We start from the raw sequence: 12,042 nt of genomic DNA on the forward strand, positions 1-12,042 counted from the left end.
TGATGAGTCAGATGAACTGAACCAAATCACTGGGAACCTGGAAGATTTAGAAGGCCAGCTTGACAAACTAAAGAGAAGCAAATCACCTGGACCGGATGGTATGTACCCAGGCTTCTGAAGGAACTAAAAAATGAAATTTCAGATCTATTAGTTAAAATTTGTAACCTATCATTAAAATCATCCATTGTACCTGAAGACTGGAGTATGGCCAATATAACCCAAATATTTAAAAAGGCTCCAGGGCGATCCAGGAAACTATAGACCAGTGAGCCTGACCAGTGCCAGGAAAAATAGTGGAAATTATTCTAAAGATCAAAATCACAGAGCATATAGGATGACACAGTTTAATTGAACACTGTCAGCATAGATTTACCCAAGGCAAGTCTTGCCTCACAAATCTGCTTCATTTTTTTGAAGGGGCTAATAAACATGTGGATAAAGGTAAACTAGTAGATGTAGTGTATTTGGATTTTCTGAAAGGATTTACAAAGTCCCTCATGAAAGACTTCTAAGAAAACTAAAAAGTCATGGGATAGGAGGTGATGTCCTTTCATACATTAGAAATTGGTCAAATGACAGAAAATAGAGAGTAGGATTAAATGGTCAATTTTCTCAGCAGAAAAGGGTAAACAGTGGAATGTCTCAGGGATCTGTATTGGACCGTGCTTCTCAATATATTTATAAATGATCTGGAAAGGAATATGACAAGTGAGTAATCAAATCTGCAGATGATACAAAATTATTCAGAGCAGTTAAATCACAAGTGGATTGTGATAAATTGCAGGAGGACCTTGTGGGACTGGAAGATTTGGCATCCAAATAGCAGATGAAAGATAATGTAGTCAAGTGCAAGGTGATGCATATAGGGAAAAATAATACATGCTGTAGTTACATGGTGTTTGATTCCATATTAGGAGTTACCACCTAGGAAAAAGATTTAGGTGTCATAGTGGATAATACATTGAAATCATTGGTTCAGTATGCTACAGCAATGAAAAAAGCAAACAGAATGTTAGGAATTATTAGGAAAGGAATGGAGAATAAAATGGAAAATGTCATAATGCCTCCCTGTACCTTGTGAGACTGTACCTTGAGTAGTGTATACAATTCTGGTTGTCACATTTCAAAAAATATATAGTTGTGATGGAGAAGGTACAGAGGATGGCGACGAAAATGATAAAGGGGAAAGGTTTTAGAGGTTAAGGCTGTTCAGCTTGGAGAAGAGACAGCTGAGGGGGATATGATAGGTCTAATAAATCATGAGAGCTCTAGAATTGGTAAATGTAAAAATGAATTGGATATTTACTCTTTCAGATAATAGAAGGACTTGGGGGCACTCTATGAAGTTAGCAAATTGTTAGTGAAAGGCCCTCTAAATTTGTCTTCTCTGTTGTGTTCGTGGACCTTTGGGCCGGTTGGGACAGAGGATGGAGTGCTGTAGGGGTCCACAGCAAGTGTCCCAACCAGGAGGCGGTTCGGAGGCTAGGAGCAAGCTGAGATACTGGACTACGGTGGAGTCCTATGCGACCAAGGACTCGGGACCCACTGGGAGGATGGACGACTTTGGACCCTGGTGATAGAAGAATCTTCACCCTGGAGACCGGCACTCCCCCGGGAAGAGCCCTTAGGAGTCCAGCCGCTGGGACTTTTGGAGATTCACCCTGGAAGCCGAAGTCCCCCCAGGAGGAGCCCATAGGGACACGGCCGCTGGGACTTAGGCGACTCCCTGAAGGTGGAAGATGGTCTGGATGCAGGCGCCTCCTGCAGGTCGTGGGTTCCAGATGGCTGGTGCCTCCAGCAGGTCATAGGTAATCCAAAAGTTGGTCCAGGAGTCTGAGTCCAAAGAGCGGTCCGCAGAAAGTCCAGGGGTCGGTGTCCAGAGAGCGGTCCAAAGCCAGTCCAGGGGTCGGTGTCCAGAGAGTGGTCCAAAGCCAAACCAGAGGTCGAAGTCCAGAGAGCGGTCCAAAGCCAGTCCAGGGGTCGGAGTCCAGAAGAATCATTCCAGCAAGGAGGGCAGAGCAGAAGCGGGATGAAGAACAAACCAGGAACGCAGCAACAGCAGGCCGAAGACCAGGAACCTTGCTGCAAGGCACTGGAGTGATCTAGATGCAGGGTACTTATACCCTGAGGGCGTCTGACATCATCCACAGCAGAACAGAGGGTTTTCCCGTGCTGGCCCCTTTAAGAGGAGCTCCTCCCCGCGTGCGCGCATCAGGGGGCGGGGCAAGCCACGCCGGACCATCGGCATCTCTCCCGAGGAGGGAGAAAGACATGCTGGAGGGCCTGCAGGCCCGAGGAAGCCCCGAGATGGCCCGGGCCGCCCCCCAAGGTAGGTGGAGGGACCGGGCATGGCCCGGGACCATAACATTCTCATTGTATGATGGTAGTTGTGAAGCAGATATTAGTACCCATACAAAGATTATGACTATGATAATACCATACAAGTGAATTTTGTAAGCCCGACACACGCATCAATTAGGTTAATCATGATATATTGATCTTGCACATGCTGAGCAGATTTTAAAAGCCACCCAGATATATTCATATTAGGGATGTGAATCGTTTCTTAACAATTTAAATTATCGTCCAATAATTTTAAAATCGTCATTAATTGGTAAGGGACTCGATACAATAGGAATTCCCTTGATTTATTGTGAAAAATCGTTAAATCGAGTACGGGAATTATTTGGGGGGAGGGCGGGAAAACCGGTACACCAAAACAACCCCTAAACCCACCCGACCCTTTAAAACCAATCCTTTACCCTCCCCCACCCTCCCGAACCCCCCCCAAAAATTTTAAATTACCTGGTGGTCCAGTGGGGGGGGGGGGGGTGTCCCGGCGTGATCTCCCGCTCTCGGTCCATCGGCGCCAATTTGGCTACCACTGATAAAAATGGCGCCGATGGCCCGATAAAAAAAAACTCACCCCGACCCTTTACAAATTACCCCTTTGCTTCTCCCACCCTCCCGACCCCCTCAAAAACCTTTTACATGTACCTGGTGGTCTAACCCCACCCCAACTTCACCCCCCCCCCCTAGAATGCCTCTTTGCTGTGCATGTGAAAGTATGCACTTAGTTACGTCAATGCATCAATACATACTTTTACACATACTACTCCATGGGAAATTTTCAAAAGTCCAATTTTTAAGGTTGTAAATGCCTCTGAAAATTCAGCCTGTTATATAAAAATGTATTACTTATTATTCAGCTAAGTATAAGACAGATGGATAAGTCTCAAAAAGTGATACTTATCCAGAAAAGTGCTACTGAACCAATGAATTCATACATGACGCAAAAATGCAAATATTTTTCAAATCTATTTTAAACTTATATGTGCAGATAATTTTCCATGTGAAAGTTAAGCAGGACTTATTCATGCAAGTCCCTATTTACATATGGATATTGGCAAATTTTTTAATATGTGACCAAAATGATACAGGGGATGGAACAATTCACCTTTGAAGAAAGGCTAAAGAGGTTGGAGGAGAGATGAGCAAGTGGAGGTGTGATAGAGGTCTAGAAAATAATGAGTGACTTAGAACAGGTAAATGTGAATCGTTTTTTTTATGTTTTCAAAGAGTACAAAGATTAAAGGACATTCAAGGAAGTTACTAGGTGATACATTTGAGGCAAATAAGAGAAAATTCTTTTTACTCAATGCATAACTAAACTCTGAAATTTGTTGCTGGAGGATGTGGTAAAAGTTGTTAGTGTAGTTGGCTTGAAAAAAAAAGATGTGGACAAGTTCCTGGGAAAAAAGCCCATAAACCATTATTAAAGTGAACTTGGGGGAAATACACTGCTTGTCCCTGGGATAAGCAGCATGGAATTTATTAAACTTAGGAATCCATCCAGGTAGTTGTGACCTGGATTACTCACTGTTAGAAATAAGATGCTTGGCTTGCTGTCACTTTGGTCTGCCCCAGCATGGCAAATCTTATGTTCTTATAAAGAAAATGAACCAGTTTGCCGATTCCTTTACCACCTCGCCCAGTCCATTTTTAGGTCATTGAGACCCTCCTGGTTCTTCAGCCTGAACCCCATCCAGTTCACCCAGACCTCCCAACCAGCCAATACCATAGTACAAAGAATTTTGATAATCACTTCTGCAAGATAATTAGCAGGTATGAAATTATACAAGTAGGTTGTCAAATCTACTCACTTAAGGGTAGATTTTAAAAGCTTGCGTGTGCACATCCTTGTGTGCGCGCTACACGGCGTGCACACATGGACTCATGATTTTATAACATGCGCTCTCCGATGTGCACATGTTATAAAATGGGAAACGGCGTGCGCAAGGGGGTGCACATTTGTGCAATCTACGCGCGCAGACGCCCGCGGCATTCCGCAGTTCCCTCCCAGTCCGCTCCAATTTAGGAGAGGCCTGGGAGGCAACTTCCCTACCCCCTACACCAACCTTCCTAACCCTTTCTATAACCTTCCTGTCCCCCTAGCCCTATCCTAACCCCCCAAAATCTTTGTCTTACCTTTTGTGCCTGCTTCGAGCAGGCGCAGTTTGCATGCGCCAGCACCCTGCCTGCACGCAATCCCATGGCACAGCAGCAAATGGTCGCTGTGCTGGGTGCCTCTAGCCCCGCCCCACCCTGGACCGCCCCGCCCCACCCCGGACTGCCCCACTCCGCCGGACCGCCCCCGTTCAGCAACCCTGGGACTTACACGCGTCCCGGGGGTTTACGCTCGTGGCTGGGCCTTTGAAAATAGGCCCGGCACGCGTAGGTCTTTTAAAATCTACCCCTTAGGTGTTTCTTAAAATAGCAACTTACACTTGTATATGTTGGCCCTACCCTGGAACATCCCAGGCTGCCCCTTTTTCATATGTGCATATTTGCATGCAACCATTATTTATGCATGTATATTTAATGTTTATAAAATAGCATGTGTGCAAGTTCCTACTATTTACATTCATATATGCACATTTTTCTGCATGCAAGCTTTTGAAAATTCACCTGTAAGTACAATAATTCCTATACTTCATGCTAAAGTTGTTTGCCACAGAAGCAAAAAAACTACAGTCTATTTACTAAGAAGTTTAATTTCAAATGGGCTAGAAGTGTCTAAGATCACTCACTAAACTCAGCCAGTAACCATTTTCAGCACCAGCAGGTTTTATGTGAAGAAGCCCATTTTTAGATCAGCTAAATGTAGTTGCCTAGTAAGTTCAGCTTCTAAATGTATCCATTCAGAAGGGGAAAATGTTTAACATCAGATTTAGCAAACTCCTTATGAAAGTTAGCTGGCTAAACCATTAGAAAATGCATCACCTACCTACTGTATATCACAATATCATATTATCACAGCTGTGATGTCACTGTAGATCTGCATACTTATATAGAAATGGATTTGCTAAGGAAAGATAATGAAGTTTATATAAAAGTAATACCTGAGTAGTAGGAAAGGTGTACAACTGGGGAGATTACACAAATTGGGCTGTCAGAGAGGGAATTAAGTCATAGAACTGTTATTTTTGCACCTCTGGCAAAAATTATTTGAGAGAGTAGAACAAAATATTAGTTGCTGCTTATTAAGAGTTATTTCTGGGAAACTCTGATATATTGCTCCTTTCTCTCCCCAAACTCCTCCATTGCAACTAAGGATGAAATAAGAAGGTAATACGGAATGATAAAAATTGGTATAAATACTTCTTGTATTGTTGAGCCACAGTGCTTTATGTTTTTATTGAAAATAGTATACAGAAAGTAAAAAGATTTAACATGTAAGACTTGCAGATGCTAAATATAAATTTTTCGCCCTACATTATTTTAATTTAACAAAATAGCTCTATTTGCATGAACTTAACCGCAAATTCCTATTTATTTTTATTTTTTTACATCAAGCCAGATGACTTGAAAAGGGAAGGTGGGGGAGGGGCATTTTCCTCTGTCTCAGAACAAGGTGCTCTACATGCATGCAAAAGATATAGTGCTCTCCATTCCTGATGTTCTCAGCTATAGCATGTTTTTCAGTCTAGAACTCCCACACAACTGTTGGGTAAATACCAAATTCTTTGGGAAACTGGTACCTTCCACAGAGAAGAGGGAGTCTTCACTATTGGACAAATAACATAACCATGCAAATACTCACCTCAAGGATTCCTTTTTAAAAACACTATTAAAACAGTCCAGAGCAGGGCAAACACTAGTTTGCTTCATTAGGGGATTTCTTCAAAGCATATATAAACCTCATTTAAAAAGCCTTAGATGGGGTGAGGAGAGAGGAGAGACCTGGAGAAGAGTGCCTGTTTCCTGACTTAACGGCTGAGGGTGAGGATGCTATCCCGGCCTGACAGCGAGAGGGTCGCTCTACTGACATCATTGAGGAGGGACCGGAAGGCCTTAAATCTGGCCCCTCCTGTGGTAAGCAGGAGCTGCCGGCGCGCTGCCGAAGCCGGGCGCGCGGCTTTAGTGAAACATTGTGGACCCGGGAGGACCTATGAAACATAGGAATTAATTCAATATTTCCTGTAAGTAAGATTGCTTTCTTTGACTCTTCTCTCTCCTCAATGCCACCAAAATTAGGTTATTCCAAGTTGGCTACTGATTGAGAGACACGGGAAAGCAGAGATCTGCTATTGCCCCTAAATTTTTTCTATGTAGTTATGCCACATTCAAAGAGAAAAGCGAGGATCAGGAAATTAGGGGCGAGTATCCCAGTTCCTGATGCTTCGCAACCTACCATCGAGGGGTTTATGCTCCCGGTCGTGGATACGTCTACTTCAAGGGAGTCCTTGGCGTCGAATCCGGAGGAATGGGCAGAGCGGTTGCCGTACATGCAGGTCACTCTAAGCCCTGGAGCTCCGTTACCCCCCATTTCCCTCAGAAGTTTTTGTGACAACGAGAGGATTAATGGGCGACAGAGAGATATTTCCTGTTGTAGGTGGGACTGAGTTAACCCTTGGCCCTGTCTCTGAGCCTGGAGCCATGGGGTTTCCGGAGGGCCCAGCACAGGGAGCAGAAGAAATAGCATCCTCTGCAGTGAGGGCCTCTACTCCTAGAGGGAACACAAAACGTTGGGGATATTGAAAGTGCAACAGGAAACTCCAAGGTACTGTGTAAAATGTATTATGCCCTGCTATTCCTAAACCTACTGAGATTACCATGGATTCCATCTGGGTTGCAATAATGGTGCTGGAAAAATCTATTTCTTCATTAGTCGATGTTATTTCTAATTTAATGGGTAAATTTCAATCTATGGAATCAAATATTCTTTTGAATACTCAGAAAATTGCAATGTTGGATTCTCAAGTTACTCTTTTGCAACAAAATCAAGAACAGCTGTTTAAGTTGGATTTAATACAATAACTGAAGTTGGAAAACATAGAAAATTCCATTAGATATCAAAATCTGTATATTTTAAATTTTCCATCTTCAAAGCTGATATCTCCTCTGGAAATGCTTAAAAAAATATATAATGGAAGTTTTGAAAATTCCTGAAAAAGTGATGCCTACTTTAGCCAAAGTTTACATGACTAAAACTGTTGATCCGGAAAGGTCTGAACAGATTCCTGAACCTGACTTGGATTTGACACAGTTCTTGGAAACATCTACAGAAATATAACCAGACGAGAAACTTTGTTTCTACAAAGTGTTTTTTCTCAAGACAGAGAAATGATATTGAAAGCTTTCTTTCGAAATAGAAAATCTCCGTTTTTTGGCCAGTTAGGGCCTCATTTTCCAATATCGCAGTGGTAATGCATGAGGGGGCGTGTCCTATGCAAATAAGGCATTTTTTGTGCAGCGGGGAAACATTGCGGCACGCAATGGTTTTGCCATTTGCGGAACTGGAGTCGCAAATCGCGAAAACATCGTGCACCGCGATAAAACAACCAATCAATCTTTGCAGTCCACAACAATGAGAGAGAGAGAGAGACTTCCTATAATGCCTATGCCCTAGACAGGTATTTGTATTCCCTATGGGAGGGCCACCTTGTAACTCGAGGTGGGGATTAGGTATGAGCGTAGGGGGTTGGGGGCCACTTTCACATTCAACATGAGACCTACGGAAAGAACAGTGGTCTCTAGTGAAGATTTGCTGGCCGTCGGAGTGAGGAAACTCACTCCAAGAAGAGATTTGGGCAACGTTCTCTCAACCTAGCTTGTTGTTGCCCAGGTAGAGTGTCCATCAAGCTAGGTTGAGAGAACGTTGCCCAAATCTCTTCTTGGAGTGAGTATCCTCATTCCGACGGCCAGCAAATCTTCACTAGAGACCACTGTTCTTTCCGTAGGTCTCATGTTGAATGTGAAAGTGGCCCCCAACCCCCTATGCTCATACCTAATCCCCACCTCGAGTTACTAGGTGGCCCTCCCATAGGGATACAAATACCTGTCTAGGGAATAGGCATTATAGGAACTCTCTCTCTCTCTCTCACTCTCACTCTCTCTCTCTCCCCCCCACCCACCCACAATAACCCTTTACTGGCCTGTATCACAAATGAAAGGGTTGTAGCTGTTTCACCACACACGATAACTTTACATCAACTCTGCCCCCTGAATACTAAATTAAGAATTTCCAATCACGTTAGTGTGATTTGTGAATGTAACTCCTTAGAAAATGACCCCCTTAGTCCAGGTTTTTCTGGTCATCACACGTTCCACTCAGGAATGTAGCAAAACATTTCTATCCATGTGAGCCAAAGTAGTGGGTATGGGGGCTAGATTCAATCTTAGATTCCCATGTCAGTGTATAGTGAATATGCAGGGTGTGAAAAATGTATACTTTGAACCTGAACAATTGTGTAACTTTTTAGATGCACATACCTCAGAATGCCCAGGTTAATATGCATTTTCAATTACAGTATGTAAAGATAATAGTAACATGACAGCCTCCAAATTGCTAAAATGTTATTGCTTATTGAGATTCTGCTTATGTATTTTCTGTCTTGGAATTCCCTTATTTGTTTAATATTACATAAGAGAGGAGATTGCAATTTAGCAAATCAAATTAATTCTTTTTTGTTTCTCTTTCCATTTTTTCCTTTGGAAGTAAAAATTACAACCCCTATTTGTATTTTGCTTTAAAATTACCTGTAATTATGGTAAAAATTCAATAAATAAAAATTTAAAAAAATATTTAAAAAAATAAATAAAAAGCCTTAGAGGCCAATGTACTAATCCTTGATAGTTTTCATGGGTTAGTAGTGGCCATTTGCAAAAGTTTGCTACAGATGCAAATGAGCTCAGTTACATCCATAGCTCACTTTTGTACAACATTTTCCTTGCATTGCCACATCTAGAAACTATTCTCATTTCAGGCTGTGATAATGCACAAAACATTTCTGTTGCTGGAGTCCCATCAAAGTCCTTCATGTTTTAAAGGGAACATATGGCCCTTCATTCCCCTCCCCTTCACCAGAAATGAGGTAGTAATATATGGGGCTATTTTCTAAAGGCTTATCGCTCGTGATACGGCTGTATCACGAGCGATAAGCCTCTATCACATGCGAAAAGGGCCTTTTCGCATGCAATATCATGCAAATTAGGGGAAGGGGATGAGTGAGGGTGGGGAGGGGAGAAGTCGGGGTGGGGAGGGGTGGAGTTGGCGGTGTCTTTGCTGCCAGCGATAATGTTACAAACATTATCGTCGGCAGTAGCGCGCCGAATAGCACCACCTTTCACGGTGGCACTATTTGGTGCGAAAGCCGGCAGCCGGCACACCGTGGCCCCTGAAATCATACCGCTGTGGTGCGAAGGTTGTGGACTTTCGCAGGCCTGCCCCCCTCTTTACCCTCCCCCCACCCCCCGTTTTTGCAGGATTCATCATTCTGCAAAATTTTTACCAGGTTTTGAGCCATCAATGCCTGGCTCAAAACCTGGTAAAAATAATGTGCATTTGGATACACTGGAGGCTGGGGCTGTGTATGGAGCAATAACAGATTATATGGTAAAGATGGCCTGCATTTGTCAATAGCAGGAAAGAAAAATTGAAAAAGGGAAAAATGCAGATCATACATTATCAAACATCTAAACTAGTTTACAGGGGAGGCAGGAGGTGGCCAGTGAATCTGGCATGTCACCCCCAAGCAAAACCAGAAGAGACAGTAACAAAATCAATTAGTTCAAAAAAGCAGAAAAGGTGAATGTGAAGAGCAGCTGGAAAGCTTTGACTACAAATGCTTTGTAGTCTGTGCAACAAAATTCCAGACATGTAGGCCCTAATGGTGGAGGTGGATTCGGACATTGTTGCTGTTATGGAGACCTGGTTCACTAATTCTCATGATTGGGATATGGCCATTCTGGGCTATAGCTTGCTAAGAAAAGACAGAGAAGACATAAAAGGAGGAGAAGTAGCTCTTTATGTAAAAAACAATATACAAATAACTGAATTGCAAGGGGCATGGAGTAGAGAAGAAGCATTGTGGACCATTCTAAAAAAAGAAGATGGTGTTTCTATTTTTACTGGTGTGATCTACAGGCCACCAACTCAAACAAAAGAACTGGACAGAGAACACATTGAAGACATCCAAAAGGAAGGAAAGAAGGGTGAAGTGTTGTTGCTGCAGATTTTAATCTGCCAGATGTGGATTGGAGAATCCCTTCTATAAAATCCATGAGAAGTAGAGAGATAGTGGATGTCCTTCAAGGGGCTCTACTCAAACAAATGGTAATGGACCCTACGAGAGAGGGTGTAATACTCGATCTGTTGCTCACTAATGGTGACAATGTCTCTAATGTTCAGTTAGGGGATCACCTGAGCACCAATGATCATCAGATGGTGTGGTTTGATTTTGTGAATAGGACACAGAGAAGTCACATGAAGACCTGAATTTTGAATTTCAAAAATAAGGACTTTGTGAAAATGGTGACGTACCTGGAGAAAGAACTGCAAGACTTGGAGAAAATGGGTGAGGTAGAACAACAGTGGGCAAGTTAAAAGGAGCAAAAAAGGCAACAAATCTGTAGGTTAGAAAAGTAAACAAGAGTAAGAGGAAAAATAAATCCATCTGGTTCTCTAAGCAGATGGCTGAAAAAATAAAGGCAAAAACAATATCATTCAAGAAGTATAAAGGATCCCAAAAAAAGGAACACAGGGAATAATACCTGTCAAAACTGAGATAGATTAAGAAAGAAATAAGGAAAACAAAAGGTCAAGCGGAAGAAAGGATGGCCAAAGAGTAGGGATGTGCAATCATTTTTGCCGAATTGGAAAATTTCAAAGATATTATCCAATTCGGCATGGGTCGGAGGACCCGAATCCTGAGATGGATTTTCTCCGAACTTCGGGGAAAATTAATTGTTCAGGTTAGCGTGGAGGGGAGGGGTGCATTTATTTAAAAAAAACAAAACCCTCCCCAACCCTTCAAATTTAGTTAATTACAACCCACTCCCACCCTCCAGACCCCCCAAAACTTGCCTAAAGTCCATGGTGGTCCAGCGGGGGTACCGGGGGTGATCTCCCCCTCTTGGGCCGTCAGCTGCCAATGAACAAAATGGCGCTGGTGGCACTTTGCCCTTACCATGTGACAGGGGCTACCGGTGCCATTGGTTGGCCCCTTTCACATGGTAGGAGCAATGGACAGCTGGCGCCATCTTATAAAATGGCACGGGCCATCCACTGCTCCTTCCTTGTGACAGGGGCCAACCAATGGCACCAGTAGCCCCTGTCACATTATAAGGGCAAAGGGCCACTGGTGCCATTTTGTTTAAAGGCAGCCGATGGCCCGAGAGCAGGCGATCACTCCCGGGACCCCCGCTGGACCACCAGGGACTTTAGGCACATTTTTGAGGGGTCGGGAGGGTGGAGGGGTTGTAATTAACTAAATTAGAAGGGTTGGGGTGGGGTTTTTTCCATTTTTTTCTGTCAAAAATTGCCGACATAAAAAAATTACCCATTGGAAAATGAAGTTTTCCATGGGTTGCCCAACACTAAGCCCAACCCAGCAGATAAAAACGTAGCCCATCCCTACCAAAGAGGTAAATTGAGGACACATAACATGTTTAAGATATATCAATGAAAGGAGGGAGGTAAGAAGTGATATAGTGAAATTGAAATGTGACAAGGAGCAATGTGTAGAGAGTGACAAAGAA

This window comes from Rhinatrema bivittatum, chromosome 1 (assembly GCF_901001135.1).
Source record: "Rhinatrema bivittatum chromosome 1, aRhiBiv1.1, whole genome shotgun sequence".
NCBI classification, from domain to species: Eukaryota; Metazoa; Chordata; class Amphibia; order Gymnophiona; family Rhinatrematidae; genus Rhinatrema; species Rhinatrema bivittatum.